The sequence below is a fragment of the Polyodon spathula genome, chromosome 11, assembly GCF_017654505.1.
Source record: "Polyodon spathula isolate WHYD16114869_AA chromosome 11, ASM1765450v1, whole genome shotgun sequence".
NCBI lineage: Eukaryota > Metazoa > Chordata > Actinopteri > Acipenseriformes > Polyodontidae > Polyodon > Polyodon spathula.
Window position 1 is genome coordinate 19,660,549 of NC_054544.1, and position 23,241 is coordinate 19,683,789.

Consider the following 23,241-nt stretch of genomic DNA (forward strand, 5'->3'; position numbering starts at 1 on the left):
GTACTGGGGTCTATTTAATTGATATAAACAGATCTAAACACCACCAATTTTTATTTCATTCAAATAAGGCCAAGGTTACGAAAGTCTGGGTCATGATAATGTAAGTGCCGACTGTACTGCAATAATATAATTCCCATTGTAAACACTATCACACAATAATAAAAGTAAAACCCTTTTTAGTGATAGTAGTTTTATCAATTCCACAGTTTTTCTCCCCCAAGATATCTACTGCAGATGTCATCAAAATGCCATAACACAACTGTTAACAATGGAAATGTATAGAATAAAGTAATTATTAAAGCAAATTAACAGGAAAATATACATGTGGTATGAAAAGAACTCTTCATGAACGCTCATGGAGTATTCTTCTTTTAAAAAAATATAAAAATTGTAGCTTAATATCCTTTTATCAGAGCAGCATAGCAGAACCTGCTATACAGTAGCTGCTACAGTCAGATCGTAGTAGTTAAGAAATTAGTCTTGTAATAATGCTATCATTATGAGGCATCATAGGTTGGCAATATGATTCTTTCAGTTCCTTTTCCGCTTTTTTTTTTATAGATTTGGTAGTCTTCAAAATCAGATTCACAGCTCTCATTGAACCCCGGAAACCAAAGAGGGGTTTTAATGTTAATTCTGGTATCAGGGATGTGCATCTCAAAACAAAGCACTATTCAAAAACGACACTAAAGAAATAAAGACTACAAAAATATTGTATGTTTCTTCCCCTTTATCAATATAATTTAGTCTCCCAATCATAATAAAACCTCAGCAACAAAAATTGTGAATTGTATGTGTAATTTAATATTTGGTTTGGGTAAATAAAACAATTATAAAAAAAGAATAAATATGAATGAAAACATTTGAATTGACTAAATACATTATATCTGTAATTGCTCAGAGCATTTGTTAGGAAGCCAAATAAATATTTGGGTTCAGGCCTTGCGAATACATTTTCATGGAAAGGCTCATTTTTTGGTGTTAAAATGTTGTTTTAATGTGTGTCTTTTATATTTCTGAAACTGAAAAACATTTGTATGGAGGAAAACAACGTTTACCTTCGTTCCAGAGGACCAACTTTTTTTTCACTGTATTGAAATCGCAAAAGAGAAGTGAAAAGATCGGCAAGCAGTCACTACCATAATTGCTGAAGAAAATATGCTATGGTTTAAGACGTGAACTACAAAGCACAGCTTTAACTGATACTGATTCTCCAGACTGATTACTGTATGTCTCAAGAAAATGGCCTAAACTTAGCCCAAACATGGTTTTCATCAATAAATTAAGATACACAAGATCATTTTAACAGATTTGAGGATATACATAAGTGGTTAACTTTGGAATAAGCCATTGGTAAAATGGTACCATAGTAATACCTTCATGTATTGATATACTACTGTTTGGAACTAAAACACACTAAAGGTATTGCAATACAATGATTGTCACCAGACAGGGTGTTGAAATAGAAGGACAACAGTGTGATAGTTGTTCCAATCTTTTTCTGGAAATGCTGTGGTCTGCTGTGTATAAATCTTGTAGGACATTACACCGGTACACTGGTAATGACCCTGGAGGTTTTAAATTAATGTGTCCTACAGGGGACTTCCTTTACCAGCAAGAGAACTCCTTGTCAAAGGTGCCCTGGAAGATGGAAGCATTCAAGTACTTAGCCTATGTAGAAAATGTCTATAGCTAACTTCTAACTGTATTGTTTGTTTATTTTTTAGACTGGTAACGAAATGTGAAAAATGGAAGTTACTTTTAGTTACATTTCGAGTGGGTTCAATAATTGTAGCTTGACAAAATGTAACCCCCCCTCTAAAATGTAAACTGTACCTGAGAAGTAACATGATTGAAAATATATATATATGTAACTGTTTTTTTAAAGTAGTAAGTTACTGTAACTTGTTACCATTTTGTTCAAGTAACTTAACTATAATAGATTACCTTTTCAAAAATAACACTGTCTGTAACTAAAACAGAAGAGCAGCTTCTGAACCTAAAGTCAAACGCCACACACAGTATTTGAGCCATTGCAATGTAAATACTTCAAACTTCATACAAAGGTAACGAGACAGTAACAAACAAATTTAATAACATTTATTTAGAGGCTACATACAGCTGGTTTCACAGACCCTAACTACCACTGTGTGCTAATAAGGACGTGTGAAACCAACCTTTACTATTGAAAATAATTAAATATTAGTGCTAAGTGGAGGGGTCAGTGAAACCAGTCGTTATCGACCAAATGATCTTCAATGTCAAAGTAGTAACAAACGCAATGCAGTAGTTCTACAGTAAGGCTGCACATGGGCAGTTACAATGGCATGACCCACTTAACACAGTGATATTGATGATACCATCGTAGCTAACCTTTTGTTAATAGTGGCTTCATTTCAGAACCCTTGCACTACAGTAGCCCTTGCTGTGGTACCACCACATTGCCACTGAGGACTGTTTGACAGTGGTTTCGTTTACCAATATCATGAACAGTGGTGTACTTTTGTTGTCAGATTTTAGCAGACAGTCTTTTCTCTTTTGCTTTCTGAGGCACAAGAGAAGCCTGGTTTAAAAATGCCCCAACCCAACCTGCCTATCTTTACATAATGCTTGTTTTAGTTTGAAATGTAAGGGACTTGGGCAGATTGATTTATTGTATTAAAAAGATCACTAGTCCCGTCACTGAATCAAGTGGCCAGGGATAACAAGACATGACATTGTTTATTAGAGACTCTGTGGCTCAGACAAGGTTTATGGACAAATGTTATCCTCAGGGCATGTGCCTTTTCCTCTTACTGATCTACGCACTACAACAGGCCCCAACCAAAACAAGGCAGCAATTCAGGGGTAAAATACATAGTAATTCATCAATACTCACAGTTAAAAAAAAAACAAAAAACTCAATAGTGGTATATTTAGAAATACTAAAAGAAACTTAGTAAATTCAGTGACAAACATTTTAAATAAGTCTTTCTCATTGAAAACAGTGAGAGAGGCTTCTATTCAAAATGTTTGTCATTGAATTGAATATATTCCTTTTTGTCATTCAGAATATACACACTAAATTAATTCAGATGAAAGAAGTATACTTTTAAGAAGGTGCTGGCAATTTCTATTTTATTGTACTGGGCTATAGGATTACATTTCAGTCAGAAAATTAACTACTTTTGCTTAAGACTGTCTGGTGTCTATTGTTTACAATAATATTTTACAGTCTTCCATTCTGTGCCAGTGTACCAATCCCCTGGAATGTGCCTGTCATTACGTCGCTCTGCTCCTTCTGATGCCTGTGACAGTAGTAGGTTCAGTCATTATATTCAGAAGCACTGAGCTTATATGTAATGACCTTCTTAAAGATAAACTGCTCTTATAGTTTTCCCTGAATTCCCTAAATTCAATCACCAGTATGAAATGTTCCCCATTTAAAATACTAGTGTCTCAGTATCTGTTTGCAGTAAGAACCGAAACAGTAACTAAGACAGACAAGTAACTGAGCCAATTAGACACTTGACTGTCCTTGTCAGGGAGAGAGAGATACAATTCATTACCTTTTTGTTTTTCCTGTCCACCCATTGCGACGTGTGTATTGTTTTAACACTGTCATCTATATCTGTCCACTGTTTGTTCCAAGGTTATGAATATCTAGCAAGCTGTCCACCATTATTGTTTGTCTGTATGTCACAGTTACATATCTATCTATCTATCTATCTATCTATCTATCTACATGAAGCATCAGCATACCTTTATTTCAATATATGTTTATCTCTATGTCATTGTGACGGAAAGATGAGTTCTGGTGATGAATCTTCCTCCCAACCTGTGAGGGCGCTAAAGAACGAGAGGAGAAGTATCTGGAAGGGCTGGCCTGACAGTTCGTTTCCGGGTCAGGGAAGTGGGTCAGCCTGGAGGGAAGAGCGACTCTGTTGTAAGACCGTATTGATTTGAAAGGTAAACGAGAGGCAGCTGCAAGTAATAAGGCAGCTGCAACCGTTTATCTCGATATCATGCGGGATTACATATAGGGGCCAGGGTAACGCTGATCTTCTCCTTCGTTTGGGTTAAACGAGTGGAGAGAGAGAAGGACTGAGAGAGGAGCTCTCAGAGTGGATTGTGTTAGTGTTTTGTATTGTTGTGTCTGTCCGTGTAACTGTCTGTTTTTGTATTCAGCACTAGACAGTTAACGCACATCTCCGGAGCTGTCGAAAGGAGAGCACTATCCGGAGCACCACTGCACTGAGCACCTGCACGTTTTCGATCACCCAGGACTGGTGACCATACCATTGTTTTTGTTCAGGACTGTGCCCTTGGTTTCATTATCCCCGTGCTTTACACATTGTTGTGTATTGCTGGGGATTTATTATTTTTGACGGTCGCCAGACCTGGAAAAGAGCAATAAAGCACTTATTCACTGAATCACTGTTGTCTGTTCATCACTCCTGCACTGCATCACCGCGACATCTGTTCCCCTTACCAACCACTTTGCCACAGTTATATATAACTTACATATTTACATGTGCGACTTTTTCATGTCACTGATGTTGGATATACAGAGGTGCCTGGAGAATGAATGTCTCAGACATGCCTGTTATATTCTCTGGCCTTGTCGGGGAAATATTGCATTCTGTACGGTTTAGGAATGGCTGCCACTGCTGAGTGCTGACCCTCAGATTGGCCGAAATAAATGAATAAATAAAAGATCTTTTACCACAAAAGTTTACGTAAGACATGCATTTGGATCAAGCACAAAAGTTTACGGTTTAGAAGTGAACATTTCTTTGTAAAAGTTTTAAATGGGGAGCTGCATGAAACAAACACCCAACAGCATTATGCTTTAAGTGGATGCAGTAAAATTACCATTATGTCAGTAAAAAAAAAATTGCTGCACACAGTTATACTGGGGACAAGGGTGCTGGAAATAGGGGTGCTGGGGGTGTGTTAGCACCCCCTGGCTTTGCATGGCTTCCATCACATACAGGGGTTACAGTTTTGTTAAATGGCTTTCAGCACCCCCACTTTAAAATTGTTCCAGTGCCACTGACTGGGGAAAGGATGCACTGGGACATAATTGAGAAGAAGGCGAAAAATACCTTTATATTAATCACTAACATACAGTATATGACACTGGCACCCACAAGCAAGTTTGGTAACTGTCTGATTAACTAAGCCCTTATAAGAATGAAAAGCGGGAATTTGTGACTTTAAAAATAGATTTTAAAATAGAAAATAGCAGAAATGAATCTAGTTCGATCCTTAATCGTCCGGCCTTTCCTAATCCTCTTGACAGAAGCGACAGCAGTAAACCTAATCTGAGATGTGGGTATATTTTATAGTAATAAGATTAATGGTTGTCATATAAGCTTTCTATAACCATATCCCACAGTGTAATTAAGCATAAAATAACAGTCCATATTGGGCCAGTGTCTTGATATTAATTGACTCTGTTCCAGGAATCCATGCATGTGTGTGACAAATGGGGTAACAGGCCATAGTGAAGTATGCACGTAAACACAAGGCAAGTAACCTAATAACACTGTTATTATGAGGAAAACTCTCATAATGTTTTTTTTTTTTTTTTTTTTGCCTTTGTTGTGATGGAATACATTTTTATTATACAGTGCACTGTATGGAGGTGTGGATACAATCAGACTTCCCTTTAAATCCCTTTTAATTATTATTATTATTATTATTATTATTATTATTATTATTATTATTATCAGTCAAATGCTTCAACATATGTCCCCACTGTATAAGGATATAATTAAGATTAAGTAGCTTTGATTGTCATTTTAATTGCTTTTTTCTTTTTCTGTACTGCAGTTTTTGTTCCAGTGTTATTCTGGTTTCTGTTGCTAAGGAAGGCTGTTCAATGCCTGTACTTAGAACCTCTATATCATGCTCACAATCAGGTAAACGCAGATTTAGAGAACAAAAATAATACTGCAATACAAGGAAAATGATTGTGTGGCCCACCGTGTACAATAATAATAATAATAATAATAATATAATAATAAAATAATAATATATTATATATAATTGGGGGTTATTTATAAGTGGTCATACGTATGCATCATGTAATTATATATTATGACATATTTATAAGATGATAATGATACATACAGTACAGGTGTATTGTAATTCAGTGTTATTATTTCTAATCATAACCTGTAAATGCTAATAGCATAATTAATAACAGTTATATATTGCTTATAATTGACCCCTTAACTACCCATTCTTGTAGTATTACCTGACAACTGTTGAGCAATTACTGACATTTTTTATGTGTTAATTATTCATTTCACCCTTCTCCTAATTATCTTAGTTTAATGGTCAGTAAACTCACAGCTCAATGTAATACTTATATGGTTAATATAATATAATAGGTTGCGTGTTGCCTCTTATTGAATAAGATATATATCGTGCTGAAGCAACACTGTGAACAATTACATCACGCACCAGTGAGACTTATCTGTGTAAGTATTAAAAAGTGTCCCTGCAACTAAAACTACCTTTGTAAACAGATAAGCTGTTCAAAAAAAGGGTTGGTTTCGGAAAAAAAAGCACAGCCACAGCTCTGAGCTAAATATTTAAGACAAATGTTTTAAACTTCTGCGTAAAATGCATGTGTAGCCGTACTATAATAAAACAATTCATAAAATAATTGTATTTTAGTGTAAATCTGAACACTGTAATCCAGGCTGTAATCCACACTCTCTCTCTTGCACTATGTATTGCCGGTCACGCTTTATTTTAAGGGCCGTTTCTTTTGTTTTGTTTATTAACAAACAGCTAATAAACATGTTAATGTACATTATTTATTTTCTGTTAACTGTTTGTTAATAATATATAATAGGCCAGCTAAAACTGCAAACACCAGAGCCCTATGGATGATCAATCAAACACCAGAGCCCTATGGATGATCAATCAAAAATCATTTGCTTGAAATCGGCTCAAATTGTTACTGTAGTAATGTGTAGCAAATTAAAACAGGTTTTTATTAACCCTAACCCTTAGCTAAAAATTTACAATGTTTGTTAACGGTTAATAAACTAAGAAAAGATTCTTAAAATAAAGCGTGGACGTGTTGCCGCCTCTGAATAACTAAAGGGTGTAACTACAGCCCGTTTCCTTCTGCAGCCGTTATGAGCACTGGCATTCCTTTATCTCGAGCTAGTCAGTGTGACGTGTATAGTCATATGTGAACAGCTCCTGAGGACCCTTTTGAAGAAATGTACGTATTTGCAGAGCGCACTCCCGACAGGCTCTGACAGCAAGCTCTAAAACTGTCACCGTGGATAAGCCGCCTTTACTTAAATCTCAGCCTAAATCACAGTCAAACAGCGGAGGAAGCTCCTACTGCTCATATCCAAAGCCCAGCAGTAGGACATCAAATGATTTGGCCCATTTCTTTCAACCTCCTGGACAGACAATGGGAGACACACACCTTCTCTGCTCTGGGCAGCACTGGTCACACAATAAAAAGAGTAAAAAACAAAACAAACAAAAAAAAACATACATAGAATTAGGACAAAATTAAGCAAATTCCACATTTTCATTTTGACTTTCACGGGGTTTGTAATGTTTAATAACCATCCGTCATGCAGTCCTATTGGACAGTTACAGGAGTAGCTTTAAAATTGCAGTGCCTCCCAATCAAATAATACAGTGCTATATTAAAAGTACAGTTCAGTTATTTTACATTCTCCAGCTGTAGCTTATAACCGCTATGCCAGAAGGTTGATTTCCAACCAAGACAAATAGACATGCAGCAGTAGGATGCTATAAATTGCATATTAAAAGTGATTTTTGTTTTAAATTACAACATTTTCCTATATCAAGTTTTTGAACAAAATACTGATAATACGTCTAACGTGTTACAAGAAACATCTATAGAGTAGCTATTTTCAACATGGTTTACTGTAAACCACTGAAATCAATCTCTAGGTGTATGTTAAAAATGCAGTTTAGGGTTCAAGGATTGATGCATGGTTGACAGTAAAAATGACAGACCAAACTGCTGATTGCTACTATATATGCTAGAAGCTTGTCAGTCTCACTGCTGAAGGATCAAATCAGTGAAGGAAAGGGGAATACATTCTTGTAGATGTTGATTTGAACTGATTTGAGAAAAATTATGTGTATATTCTCTAGGAATGAAGATCAGGATCAGGAAGGATTCCAATATGAATCCATGTAAAAATGACAATGAACCAACAGCAGGATAAAGAACTATAAATAAAAAACATAAATTAAATTCAGTCAAATATATATAGGGTTGGCCTAATTTTTTTCAATACAGTGATTTTTAATGAAGAAAAAAAAAAAAAAAAAAAAAAAAAACCTACCAGTACATGCCTGTTACAAAGCAGGATTGTGGATTTAAAAAACATTATTTAAAAACATTACTGACAGCCGCCGCTAAGCAGGTTGTGTGCTTTAAACACGAAACAAGGTATTTTCTGTATTGCCGATAATGACTTTCAAACAACATCTATTTTCTAAAGTAAAAGTACTACTGTTTAGAATTATCTTGGCATTTTTGCACTATAAAGACACCAATTGAAATAGGTATTATTTTTATAATTTCCTTTGTCATCTACTGCACTGTATTCCATAGTTATCTTTAAGCATGTGTGCGTTGTACTCTGTGTGTGTGTGTGTGTGTGTATATTAATTACATTTCTAAATTAACAGTAGTCCAGATATATCCACTTTTTTTTTTTTTTTTTTTTTTAAAGAAACCATTGTTACAAAAAGTAAAACGGGATTTTCAGAATAACTTTTGAAATATTTATAGACATTACAGGTATATATAAAACATAATATATTACCAACTGAATATAGGAAACTATTCTATAATATCTAATATCTATTAAAACAATATACCCGTACGGGACTCCATTTCCAATTTGTTAGTAATTCTGATGCTATTTGTACTGGTACCTGTATTAAATATTCAAGATCATTTTTCAACACCATAGATTTTAAAATATTGAACAAAATTATCTAGTAATATATACAAAATATGCAGATCATTACAAGAAGAGAAATTTAAACCCTGGTCTCTAAGAATTAGATTCAGCTTATATGGTTTTTCTCAGAAGAGGCAGATGTGCAACCTTCCGTAACATCGGACTTTTGTACGTTTCTGATGAAATTTGGATATATACCGTACTAAATTAAAATATTACCTACAAGCTCTGTTAAGTGCTAATTTCAGAACATTTTAAAACAATGCAAATATTATTTTTCTCTCTATTACTTTTTTGGACAGCTTCCAAGCAAAGACATTTTAAGCCTATTGTTTTGCAGGGTGCTTTAAATTCTTACAATTGAAAACCTATTATTTCTACCCATTTAAAAAATAATAGCAAAATAAATAACAAAAAAATAACATGAATAATGAATGCATTAAAGTAAAAATATTAAAGCATATACAGTGAAACAGTACAGGAAGATATACACTTCACCATGTAATACACTGTTTATAAGCATGCTGTATTATAAACATTTTGAGGTGCTGCAATACAGATACTGTATGTGTTTCGCATTAACCCAAAACAAATGTATATTTTAAATTCAAAGTGACTTTAAAAATATAGATTTTATGGTAGATTTGTTTAGCAGATTTGTCAGCTGTTTACGTCGTTAAAATCTCCTTCACTCTGCCAACCAAACCCAAACACCACCCCCCCCCCCCCCCCCCCAAAATACACAGATTTTTTGTTTTAAGCTTTTACCTTGCCAGAGCTTCGGACAGATGGTCACCACTTTCGACGTTTGCAAAAGATTACAAAAAAACACTGAAGGAAAAATATATATTTTTTAAAAAAAACGAATCTGACACAACCGAAAAAATCTCATTTTTCTGTAACCAAGTCATGTCCCCAGGCTCAGACCACGTGCACCATAAAAATATATATTATATATATATATATAGATATATATATCTAGATATATATATATATATATATCCTTATTTTGAATTTCGGTGGGATGCCTCAACACTGACACTTTTGTCATCTCTTACAGTCGCTCTTATTTCTTAAAACATAAAAGGCCATTGCACAAATCTGTTTGCCTCAGGGTGAGCAGACTGAACCACGGACTTCACATCTAGTTGGTCAGGTGACTTTGTCAAATAACCCTTTATTTTAATTCATTGTATTATACAAATAATTGGATATTTCTATATATTTTTCAGTTCTACATCTTTTATTTTTGGCAAAAAGGAGGATGACGGGACATATCCATAGCCTTTCCGTTTCCAAGCCATCAGCTTTCTTTTTCATTATTTTGGGTTTAGCCAAATCCATAAAAATTATAATAATAGGACCAGACAAAAGTTACAGTAAAGACGCATTGCATTTTAGTCTCTACTCACAAAACAATAAGGATTCTTTTAAGGAATGTTGTGGAAAGCAATGCTGGAAAGCCCATTTGATAAATCAAGTCCAGAGTTCACAAATTATTTTCAATTGTTTTAGAGAGGGACATAAGTTCATTCTCATTATTCAAAGCACTGTTTAACCTAAGAGAATGTTTATGAAAAAATCTTAAAAGAATAGTTATTAAAACATCACTTAAAGAGCACATTGTTGTGTTTGTTTTAACTCTCCTAACATGACAGACAGCTTTTGCTGTCTAAGAAAGAAACAGCCTTTATACTAGCATTGCATTATTTTCCTATAAACGACACTGCACTATTTGATCAAAGGGTTGTCTTTCAGAAAACACTTAAAAGGTGGGTATTATTAACCACTTAGTGGGAAAGTGGTTCTGCACAAACATGAGTTCAGCCAGTTCGGAATGTTAGCCACTCCCCTCGTTGCTTCGTGGTTTTTGGTTTACTTTAGTTGAAGTCCTGCAGCCTTCCATTGCATGCTTAATTAACATAAATTGTCTTCCACTAGCATTCAGTTTTTCAAATAATGAACTACAGGAAAATATTAAAGCTATTTCAATATCATTACTATTTCAATATTGTATCTTACGCTTTGCCAAGGGAGACCTATGTGACCTGCTTCCATTATTTTGATATTGTATTACCAGTAACTGTTCTGAAAATCCTTTTTCAAATATATTCCTCGGCCATTTGCTGTTAATGGAAATATTCAGATTCAACCTCAATAACCAGAGTGTCTAATGCCACAAATGCTCAGATATGTTCAATAGAAGAGTCCACTGAATACTGGACAAATAGTAATTAAATAATTAAATAACGGGTGGAGAAAGTACTACTAGGGTCCCATTTTGGACTGTATTAGTATAACACACAGTCTATTGCCAGAATAAAACATGCCTTTACCAGCTGTAGAAAGCACCTCCTCAATTTGGAGTGCAGCCTCAGTCTGTGTTTAGTTGACACCTTATAAGACACCTCAGTGAATCTCCCAATAGGATTGCAGTAAACTGCCAGCTAAAACAGAGGCTGCTAATCTCAATGACAACCTTTCAAAATCTTTCAATCAAGTCACATACCATAATCTAGTCTGACTGTTTTTAGAAGTACCCATGTCAAATGTAATTAAAATATATATATATATATATATATATATATATATATATATATATATATATATATATATATATAATTATTTTAATTTTACATTTGACATGGGTACAGTATATATATATATATATATATATATATATATATATATATATATATATAATTTGATCAAATATATAGATTATATATATATATATATATATATATATATGTCAATATATTACTTATTTTATGATGTCAAATAAAGCATGTAGATTGAAGTCCTTGTACTTAGGATCTAATTTATCATATAAATAGAACCACTGGTTAATTGAATTGACCTCATACTGTACTGTACAATACTTTGCCTATGGTTATATGATGCATTTTCCATGGTTTTTCCTGGTTTGTCATGTTTGTTAAATATGCTTTACCATATCTTTCTGTGCTTTACAATGCTTATATAATGTGTTCAAAATAAAGGGGTACAAACATGATCATATGAAGACATTTTATAGTTTGTAATTTCCAATAATATATATGTTTAACATATTTATGTTATAAACTATAGTTTTCCTTCCAGTACGTGAAATCAGTAATATTTAAAGTTGTGATTTTTTAATCTTTCATGTAAGTCTTTTTCTGTTTATGTCGGTATTTATTCATTTAATTCACAATGAGGCACGGACAGTATAGTCTCATCAGACACTGCACATCCTTGACTAAACAGAAAGACCAGTGGAGAAATGAAATTAGTAGAGCATGAAATCAAAGCATACAATAATTAAATAATGTTTCTGCAGCTTTGCAAGGAATTAACACACAGCATCAATGAGCTGTCAGTGTCTCAATTTAAAACAACACTTTGGACCACCTTTGACTGCAATTAGGTACCTTCAGAAAGCAGAGCTAGACAGTGGTCTTGAGCCTTTTCAGGTAACTTAATGAAGCCCTGGCATATATCTATGCATTCCAGGACATCTAGGCTGTGGTATGCACATGTTACATTCAGTTACCAGGATACAGGCATTCAGATCCTCGCAAGAACCAAAATAATGAGTTTGCATCAGTCTTCAAATGACCCACATACTCCAACTTGTCCTAGTGCTACAAATACAGTACAGAACAACTGAAGGTGAATAAAGTTTCTCTTATAGATCAGTTCAGCCAGAAAGATATCACAATAAAACCCAGCACGGCCAGTACTAAAAAAAAAAAAAAGACAGAACTGTTGTTTCCATAAAACTAAACAACAGTGAACCACAGAATTAAAATTGGTTTCTTTATGTATTTATTTATACTTTTTTCTAAGTAAAAAACAAGTAAGCAATTGAAACTTACCAGTGAGAGGGAAGGGCTTCTTAGGAAGAGGAAGGATCACTAAAGATGGAACACCATGGACACACTGAGGTTTCCCCTGACTCACCCCGTCTCTATAAGTAAACTAACCCTTCGCCCCCAGCAAGGTGACTGTGTGCTCCCTGCTGGGGGGGTTGGGAAGGGGGACTAGGCAGGCTCTCGTCAGTCTCTAGTGCTAATTTATTCAGAAGGGCGTGAAGGGGAGGTCAGCTCCTAATGATGAGACAAAGAACCACCGATCTTTTGGAGAGAGTAGTGTGCACTCCCATGTGTGTTCTGGGGGGAGGGTGGGGGTGGGTAGGACCACGGCGTTAGTGGAGTTCTTTATAAACACATTGATATAAAACATTTCCTCAACTAATTTAACTTTCACCTTCAGCTTCAAATTGAGCAGAAGGACAATGGGAGACAGAGTTAATGGCATATTGCAGTATTGATTGCTTCACTGGGGAATTAGACCAAATGGCTGTTCTGTCTACATGCTGAAAATAAGAGGATAATCAAGCTGGGATAAGCACTCTTTAGCACAGTGTTTCAATCTGGCCTGTTTCAATTTTATCCTCAATTTCTGAGTCTAAAGCTGCATTGTCTTATATTTCTGTTTTTTGCCCAGTAATACGATTTTGGTAACATCCTTTGCCCCTGTCCTTACTGTGTGCATTAGTGCCTGTGGTCGGCATAACTTTCAGGATGAGCACTTACGCGTTATATTTTTAATAAACAAAATAAACAAAAATGAAAACAAAACCTAACTCCATTTTGGAGAACCTACTAACACAAGAACAGGAACCTAACTAACCAACAGGACAGCTAAGCTGTTTACCTGTTAAAACAAAACCAATCAAAAACAAAACATACAGTTTTTAAACAAATATCACTAAAAGGCTTTACACAGTACCTTTGAATTTTTGTACACTTGAGCATACAATCAAACAGGCTTCTTCACACAGCAGCCCTGAGCAGACTGCTTGTTTTCTTTCAAATCCCTGCACCTGGCTCTAATTTACAATGATAGCCAGGTGCAGGGAATAATTAATAATAAACAATAAATAACCAAATACATGTTTTTGGTTTTTGATAGCCCTATTGTATATATAGCATACTTCATAATTACATCAAGAAAATATTATCTTAAAAAAGACGTGATGTGGACATTATTTCACATGAAGTATGGACTTTATATTATTTAAGGTATGAAGCTGGTATAGATCGTTCTTTCTGTACAGTGTCACTTTGAAGACATCCTAAAAGCTCAGTTGGAAAAACATGACTGATACCTAAACTTTAGTGATACTGTGAAAAGTTCATCCTTTTGAATGATGTACTGGATTAGCAAATAGTTGATAGCGATGTATGCAGTACACAAAGTTACATATTCATTGCTCCCTTGATCTGTCATGTAGACAATATTGCATGGAGTTTGGCAAATGGGACCCTGGTCATATGTTACTGGCTTTTTGTAAAACTATCATATACAAATAATATCCAATTTAAAAAAAAAAATCTAAAGACTGTCCTGTCTGTGCTTGGGAATAACAAAAGAAAATAAATCTACTATCTTCATTATAACATTTGTCACATTTCAGGTTCCTTGCTTCAAAAATAATGAGTAGTTATGTTAGAGACTTCTACACTAAGCACACAGTACAAAAAACCCAATCGCTTTAAGGCAGGGCCCATTGTTTAAAAAAATAAAAGGACTCCCTGGAAAAAGCTTTTTCACTGCCAGCATCCTGCATGGTCCTTCACTATTGGAAAATTCTGCCCTTCTATAAATGCTTTCAATAATGACACTCCCTTGCAGCTAAAACCAATCTTAAAAATATCTGTTCCAAACTTTGCGCTTAATGCACCAGTGCCTTACCAATATAGATTGTATCCAGTGCCCTTGCTTTTGTATGGGATAAAGAAAACCACTGTGACCAAGCAGGTGATATTTTGCATCACATCGCTATTTAAAACAACATGTGCTGTCTTTTCCACTTCCATCATCGTATTTAGAAAGACCAGACCAGTTCACTTCCCCCCAGTGTCAATTGCACAGGAATTATTTTCACTGGGTGACTGTAAAGTGACTTGCACACTTTGCGTTGATGTTGAGGTAAAAAAAAACATTCATTGCAGAGCAATGCAACTACAACCAGCTGTAACCGCAGTTCATGTCTATAGCGTGCAATTGTGTTGAATGCATAATACGACCGCCATCAGCGAAATTGCATTAAGAACAACAGAGAACAGCATTTACATAGGGACCTCACTGCATGTGACTTCTTTCAATTTGAATAGTAACTGTATAATCACCTTGTGCAATGTTTACAAGAAGGGCATTAACACACATCTAACACACACACACACATTTGCACAACCCCAACATATATCGATATTATATAGAGAATGATATCCTGACAATTTCATTAGCCGTTCCACAGATATTTGCACAAAATTAAGTGTGACATACAGATGGAGGGGTGTACAGACAGACAGTCACCTCCATATATCCCCAGAATCTGATATTCTCAATAATTTATGCCAAATTATTTTAATACCACATTTCATAACAACTGGATAAGTGGTTCTCCAGATATAAATAAATGGGTGAAGTTTGACATCCACACATCCGTCTCCACTAGATCATCTTTGCAGGGATTCCAGCGGGGGGTAATAACATCATCATGTTTTGTTTAAAATAATACAAATATAAAATAGTACATTAATTGCATTGTAAATTGGTCATTACCAATAGGTCTTGTGGTTACGCTACTGAAACTAATTGCAACCAAGTACAATGGCTATTGAAGCTTCTGGTAACTGACCGAATGATTTTTGGTTCCACTTCTACTGGCCATAACAAATACAGCAGATCTGCCATTTTTTTATCTTGGTCATAGCCAGTATTTACAGGATTTGCAACCCTAGTGGTTAAATTTCAAATAAATATTTATGAATGACTTAAAAACGGTATTGTGAAGAGGCTGCCTTTATGTTCAAAGGCAATGAGTTCCCAAGATGAAATGCTTGATATACAAAAGGCTCCTTGGTCCATATGAGATCTCAATTGAGGGGTTTTAAAAGTAGGCAGGTTATCACGGGATTGCCCCTAAAAATAAGGGCTTCATGGAATCCCTGGTAGGGTAAAATGGCTTATAATAACCCAGCAGTGGCTTATCCCGGCGCGGTATAGGTTGATCAAACCCATTAATATAAAAAAGATTCAATTCAGAACACTAATAAGCATACTATTAATGTAGAGGCATGCTCACTAGACTGGAAATGCATTTGTACATTCAGTGTACTCTGAACTCAAATATAACTTGACTAATTTTTTTCCCCCTCCTTTGTACAGTAAAATCGGTCCAATGGAAAGAGTGTGGCAGGTTTGATTATCAAATAATCGCATTTCTTGTGAATTCTGCATTTTGCAACTGAATTGGGATCCATGCCTCAATGCACAGGGGAAGGCCTGTAAGCGCTGCCATCCATTATTCACTCGATTGCCACATGCGATAAAGTGTAACCCCTGACTCAGTTGACTGTTCACTGCAACGGTATCAACATGAACACATGTGCATATACAGAATCATGGCAATAATATATATTGCTGTCCTAACTGTAGATCATGTATAGTATGTGAAGACACATTGTCATTTTTATCTCGGAATTGATACAAAGGTTACATTAAAAATGGTATTTGCTAAATATATTTGCACACCACATCTAGTTTACCCAATGTCCTAGGGTGTCATTCAGAAAATATAGTAAAATAATGAACTGCAGGGCATTTTTCATGTACCATAACCAAAGGTGAATATGATTTTTACACATTTTTTAAACAAGAGTTGAGGGTCTGTCTTGCAGGAAATCCTTAGCAATCTAACTTACTCTCATCTTAGCTATAAAACTCAAACAGCTGGGTAGGACTAGTGGTGCAATCTAGTGAGAAGACAGTAATTATAACATAATTTGTTGTTGGTTGTTGTTGAGATGCCGGAATCTGGGGATACACAAAGATGTGCAGCTGGTCAATTTGGTGTGACCCATTCTGTTGTTTCCAGATTGTGTGCATGTTATCAGACCACAAGTTTCTACACTAGACATCCTGAACAAGGCCATGGGAGATAAACCACATCATGTAATGGCTGATTATCTACACAATATGGCACTTCAGGACAGCAACTTCATTCACCAAAACAACCAATCTGTGAGAAACAGAATGCAGGAGTCTTGTTAGAGGTGAAGACGACCAGCTCCAGCTCCTCAGTTGACCCAAAGCAGATCTTACTGTGCCTCCAACAGGTGAGTTTGCAGCTTTACAGGCAAACAAGTTCAGTTGGTCCATGGCCATTAGATTTATACAATGTCACTATTGAGTATTCATGTATTTTGTTACATGTGCTGTTTGCTTTTGGAGCGGCACTATTTGCTGGCTCCTGTGCCTCGCTCATTGGGTGGAGTCATTCTCAAATGGACTCAGTCACACCTTTGAATGACAATACTGGGCAATTGAAAAGTAGCTCTAGAATACCCAACAAGATCGCAATCAGACCCCACGTGCCCGAGTCCATATTTTGGTTTATTACACATTGCTACTGTCTCTTGTCATTGTCCATTATAGCTATTAAAAATGAAGAGAGCACTCCTCATGGGCACCAAGGTTAAAACATGATCAATGGAGTATCATATATCCAACTACACAAGAACCAAGTCATTTCAATTGTGAATTTAGTTACACAATGAGAGCTTGTATGGAAATGATTTACAGAAATCTGCTTGTCTTTTAAGGCTATAACACTATGGGTCAATTAAAGATGTACCTGGTACACAAAAGCTTGTTAAAGAGTATAGATTTTTGTAATATGATTTATTCTCTTTGCCTTGCCTTGGAGCACTTTCCATGTCGCTAATGCTGTGGCTTGATGCTGATTCGCTCTGACAGGCTGTGAGGCAGGACATTAAACATTGCCTCTGTCCCTAAAAAACACACACACAACACTCCATTCCCTTTCAGCCCTTTTCTGTGTACCGATTACAGGACAGAACGCATACATTAACCACTGAAGTGCTGATGTACAAGATAAGCAGTAAGTTAACAGCAACAGCTTAAAAATCAATTCTATACTGCACAGAGAGCCAGTGTAAAGAGGCCAAAACAGGGGTAATATGTTCACTTTTTCTGGTTTTATTCAGATTTCTAGCGGCGGTATTCTGAACAAGCTGCAAGCGGGAAACCACACATTTTGGGACACGAATAAAAAGTGCATTACAATAATCAATTCTAGATGAAGCAAAGGCATGCATTAGTCTCTCGGCATCAGATGCATAAATAATTGCTCTAAATTTGGCTATATTTCTCAAATGGTAAAAAGATACTTTAGAAACTTCCCTAATACATGTCTCAAACAAGATATCAGGATCAGAGATGACCCCAAACTCCTAATTTCTAGTTTAAGTTTTGATGAGAGATTGCAAGGGTCAAGCTCATGTAATCCCATATTCCTTTTAGTTGGTTCTGTGAGCCCACTAGCATAACCTCTGTTTTATCTGAATTAAACATTAGAAAATTCCAATGATTGATGTCTGTAAGGCAAGTAGCTAATAACACCCAGGCAGAAGAAATTCATGGCTTTAGGGACAAATATAGCTGGATATCATCAGCACAGCAATGGAAGTTCACTCTGTGTCTGCGGATAGTGTCACCTAACGGTAGCATATATAATGAAAACAACAAGGGACCTGGAACACCACAGACAACTTCTGATAATGACGATTTACCTCCTCAATAGAGACAAACTGAAACCTATCAGAAAGATAATATTTAAACCAGGATAGGACAGTCCTACTGCGCTTTCAAGACAATTCGGTAGGATGGGGTGGTCTACAGTATCCAAGGCAGCATTTAGACCTAGAAGAATTAACACTGATGGAAAGCAAGTCAGAGCTTATCATCAAATCATTCACAACTTTGACAAGGGCCGTCTCAGTGCTATGTGCAGCACAAAAACCAGACTGAAACTTCTCGAATATACCATTAAGAGTTAGACATGTTTGTAATTGAATTGCAACAACTCTTATCTAAGAATGGCAGATTGGAGATTGGCCTGTAGTTATTGTGGACTTTAGGGTCCTTATAGTGTTTCTTAAGCATAGGCTTTACCACAGCTACCTTAAGAGCTGAGGGAACTGTACCAGAGGAAAGTGAACCATTTATCATTTTTTTAATGTGGGTATTAACAACAACAAGAACATCTTTTAATAGTTTTGTGGGAATAGGAGAGCATGTGGTAGCTCTCATATGGTGAACTAGCTCTGTCAGTTCCTGTAAGGTAATCAAAGAAAAAGCCCCCATAGTAGCCTTAATAGGTATAGTTAGTAAAACTGTGCTGGAGTCCTCCTTAATAGAAGGTGCCTGTGGAATCTCATTTCTGATGTCTAGTATTTTATTTTTAAAGAAATGTAAGAAGTAATTGCAGCTATCAAGGGTAGGACTGTTAGGAGAAATATTAATTAATTTATCTAGGGTAGCAAAAAGAAATCTAAGATTATTTGTATTTGTTTCAATTAAATTAGCCTTTCTATATATAGGTGGCTCTTCCATGCAATGTAATGAACATACAGTTTAGATTCCTGCCCCCTCCATTCTAGTTTACCATGCTCATATTTCATCTTACGAGTTGTATCATTAAACCACAGTGAGCTTTTTTTAAAAGACACTCTCTGAGTTTTGATTGGCGCTACAGTATCTAAGATACCAGTCAAGGTATATATACCGAAGAGTAGGCACATAATTTCCCAGACAAACTTTTGAATAGAAAAGCAGTTCTTTCTAGTTTTCTCTTTAAATTCCAAAGGAATTTTTTAAACAGGCCAAAAGAAATCTCCCTGAACTATCACGCTTATCTGAAAATCTGCAGTTTGCATCTTTTTTCCTCTGAGGCAGCAACATTAGTCATGTACAGAATGTGTTCACTGATTCGAAGAAATGTTCTTATTAGGCTAACGTCTTAGACACTGTAATTGAAAAGTAAGCGGTATAAAGCACTGCCATTGTTTCTACTGCTGAAGGTGTGATTGACCCTCTATTACTTAAAAATACACGCATTATTAAGTATCCAAAGACACAGTCTATGATTACATTAATGGTATATTTAGCAACCAAACTATCGATTGGCCAGTTGAAAAAAAAAATAGTGTGAAGCACTGAGGCTCAAAGCCAAGCTTCTTTCCTGATTTGAATCTTTACTTTTACAGCTTCAGGGAGCTGTACTTTCTGTCTTTATTGTATGCTTGTACTACATGAAAGGAGCTATGCAGACATACATTTTGTTGTTGAAAACTTATGTCCACTTACCAATGCTGCACACAGCTGCTAGGCTCTATGCATAAGGATGAATGTGGATGATAGGAAGGTAGGAGGTTGAGGTGACCTGCCACTGGGTTTTGCAGGGGGTTAATTCATCAGCCGTTAGACTTCTTTCCAGGTTGAAATCCAGCCCACTCTGTAAAGAGCCAAACAAATTAATACACATAATGCTCAAGTCGATACCTATCCCAGTAAAAGAAACAGGGGCATTCAAAGATTTTGATACAGAAATGCTCCACCGTACAGTATGCACATTTATCATATACCAGTGGGTTTTCCGAAGTCTGTTTTTTAGTGCATAAATCAAAGATGCAAGTATAAGTAAATATTGTTTGTCAGAATTAATTAAAACATCTTAGGTGTAACCATAATAGCTTCCAAGAGGTGCAGTACTGTATACTATATATGCTTTTTAAATTCACTCCACACATTTTTTTTAAACTTGTAGACACGTTCAACCTGAATGTCACCAATAATTGAGCTACTTATTGTATACCAGCACATTTTAGTACATTAAAAGTGTTGCCAACCACTGAGTGATCCCAAAGGTCTCTTGGGTTTTCCCTTCCAGGTCATGTGACCTTTGCGCCTTCACACTTCAAGCAGACTTTAAAATTCTGTTGCTGCAATGAGGTTTCGCCTGTTGAGAAAAGTTTAAATCAGAATTTAGACAGAACATAAAGGGAGCAATTGAAAATGCTCCCTTTATAATTCAGCCTTTCCCCAGTACAATACAGAGGAGCAGCCCTATTTTTCCCAGTCTGACGCTTATGGAAGCAAAGCTTTATTCTTCCCCAAGTTTGAACTCCTTTCACAGATATGTCCTACCCAGTCTGCTCGCAATAGTTATATCTTCCATGCACCTTGGGAAATCTTGAGTAAAAGTGTTTATTTGCACAGAGGCACTTAATACAATAAACTGTGAATCGTGGAAATCATCCTTACTTGAACAATTTTAGCTCATCGACCAGTCCCTCTGCAACTCAGCCGAGTTTGGAAACGTGTGCAACCAGATGCAGTAGCAGCCTCCTTACACTCAACGCTCAGCACTTCGACTCAAAACACACCGAGGAGAGCTATGTGAAGAAGTGAAATAAAATGAGAATTAGCAAAGATAAGCGTAGATATTCCTGTTGCTTTTTGTAATGTTATCTTGACAACACATAATATATGAGGCAAGGCAACATATAATTGAAGCCATTAGGGCAATACTTTCATGGCCTGATTTTGATGAAAGGACAAACCCCTAACACTAGGAACTGATTTAACTGTACTATAGGTTTGCCTCTGGCATCTGTGTCCAGGTGCAGGAATTAACAAATCCGGATGCCCTAATGTCTGATTTTAAGTGAAACGCATAAGAAACATCAACCTTTCTTTAATAGTTTATTTGACATACCGTATAATGGAACATTTTGGAATGGAATTTATTTTGGCTTTATTGACAGTTTAGATTGGATCGACAATAATACTTCCATCAATCAGAGTGTGGCATACAGTGTGTGATCCCACCCCATGACAGACTGGTGGTGTGCAGCACAGGTTAAGAAGCGTGTGCTGGACAAAGGAAAGAATGTGCGGGTGTCAAAGTGAATATGAGAATGGCAGTGAGTGATGAAACCAATTTGCTTAAGTTTTAATTTTAGCTTTATAGTTAAAGTTTTCACACATGCAATACTGTCCTACAGTTACTACATGATACCGTGATCCTTCCACTGTGTTATAGTAATTAACCATAGCTAAGTTTTATAACTGAAAGTAAAGAAATGTCTATCATTAAAGTGTACTGTTTTAGCAGACACATTTAATTAAGTAAACACGTACTTGAATGTTTTTGTTAAATTAAAAGTAGAACTCACATTTTTCTTTGTGAATGTGCAAAGTGATAAATGCCAATTCAAAAACTGTCAAAATCTGCCAAGGTAGCAAATCTTCAAATTTAACAGCAGCCAAAATATCCAGCATGTGTATGTGTATAAACATTGCATATTTAGCAGTAGCCATTAGTAACACTGAAAAACCCAAACCAAATTTGAGTACATTTTGACTCATTTTTGTCACTTTTTACTGACACACAACCAATAGTTTTTAACATCTATTAATAACGTATGTTAATATTTATTGGGGTAGTGGAACCAGCTTCAGGTCATCCTCAGGGCTGTTCAGTCTTTTACTACTTTCCACCGTCGTCTTAAAATCCACTTATTCAATCTGTATTTGTAAATTCTTATTTATATATTTTATTTTATTTATATTTATTTTTGTGTGTGTGTGTATATATATATATATATATATATATATATATATATATATATATATATATATATATATATAGCCTGTAACTTATATTGTATTTTTATATTTTGTTTAATTTCTGAAAGTCACTTTGGATAAAAGTGACTGCTTAATAATAATAATAATAATAATAATAATAATAATAATAATAATAATAATTAGAGTTATTGTATTGATATTTAATTAATTTAACATACAATTTAGTAATGGTCAACTGTTTACAATGTACAATTATTGATTTTTAAAGCAGCTGCTACCGGCTTGTGACGGGGTGCCCACCCTTTGTATATATTAATGTATTTATGTATGCATTTTCATTTGTGTTGTTGTTGTTGTTATATTGTGTTTGTGTGCGGACAGACAAAAGCCTTCCGATAGTATTATTTATTATTTGAGACCGGCGAGAGCGAATGTTACCAGTAAGCGAACAAAAGTACTTGTTTTATAAAAAGGACTATTGTTTGTGTTATTTTACTTCGCCCAATGTGTCCTTTTCTTTTTGTGTGTTTTTTTTAAATCTTTATTTTTGTTTAATTAATGAAACACTGAGCGCCTGTTTCACCCCATACGTTTTGTGTGTTTTGGTTTCATTTCCCTGGTCTGATGTCACCACTGCAGCTCTTACTGGCACATATGGTGTCCTGCGTGGGCTAAACAGCGCCTCCAGAGAGTCAGACCAGCTAAGGACTGGTTTTTTTTTTTTTTTTTTTAAGTTTTTTTTTTGAAAAAAAAAAAAAAGAGG

The 23,241-nt window shown here is 35.5% G+C and overlaps 1 protein-coding gene across 8 annotated transcripts in view; it reads right to left on the reverse strand.

Annotated features, from left to right (window-relative positions):
• LOC121323427 (poly(rC)-binding protein 3) overlaps nt 1-23,241 on the reverse strand; it is an 87,179-nt gene that overhangs the window by 31,537 nt on the left and 32,401 nt on the right. For 6 of the 8 annotated variants that reach the window (XM_041264508.1, XM_041264504.1, XM_041264510.1 and 3 more), the window contains exons 2-4: nt 21,150-21,280; nt 20,735-20,844; nt 20,193-20,340 (exon numbers count right to left, since the gene is read on the reverse strand). The gene's annotated coding sequence lies outside the window, so the exon portion shown is untranslated. Of the gene's footprint in view, nt 1-20,192; nt 20,341-20,716; nt 20,845-21,149; nt 21,281-23,241 lie in introns of all 8 variants that reach the window. The other 2 variants (XM_041264506.1, XM_041264507.1) reach the window with 2 other exon arrangements.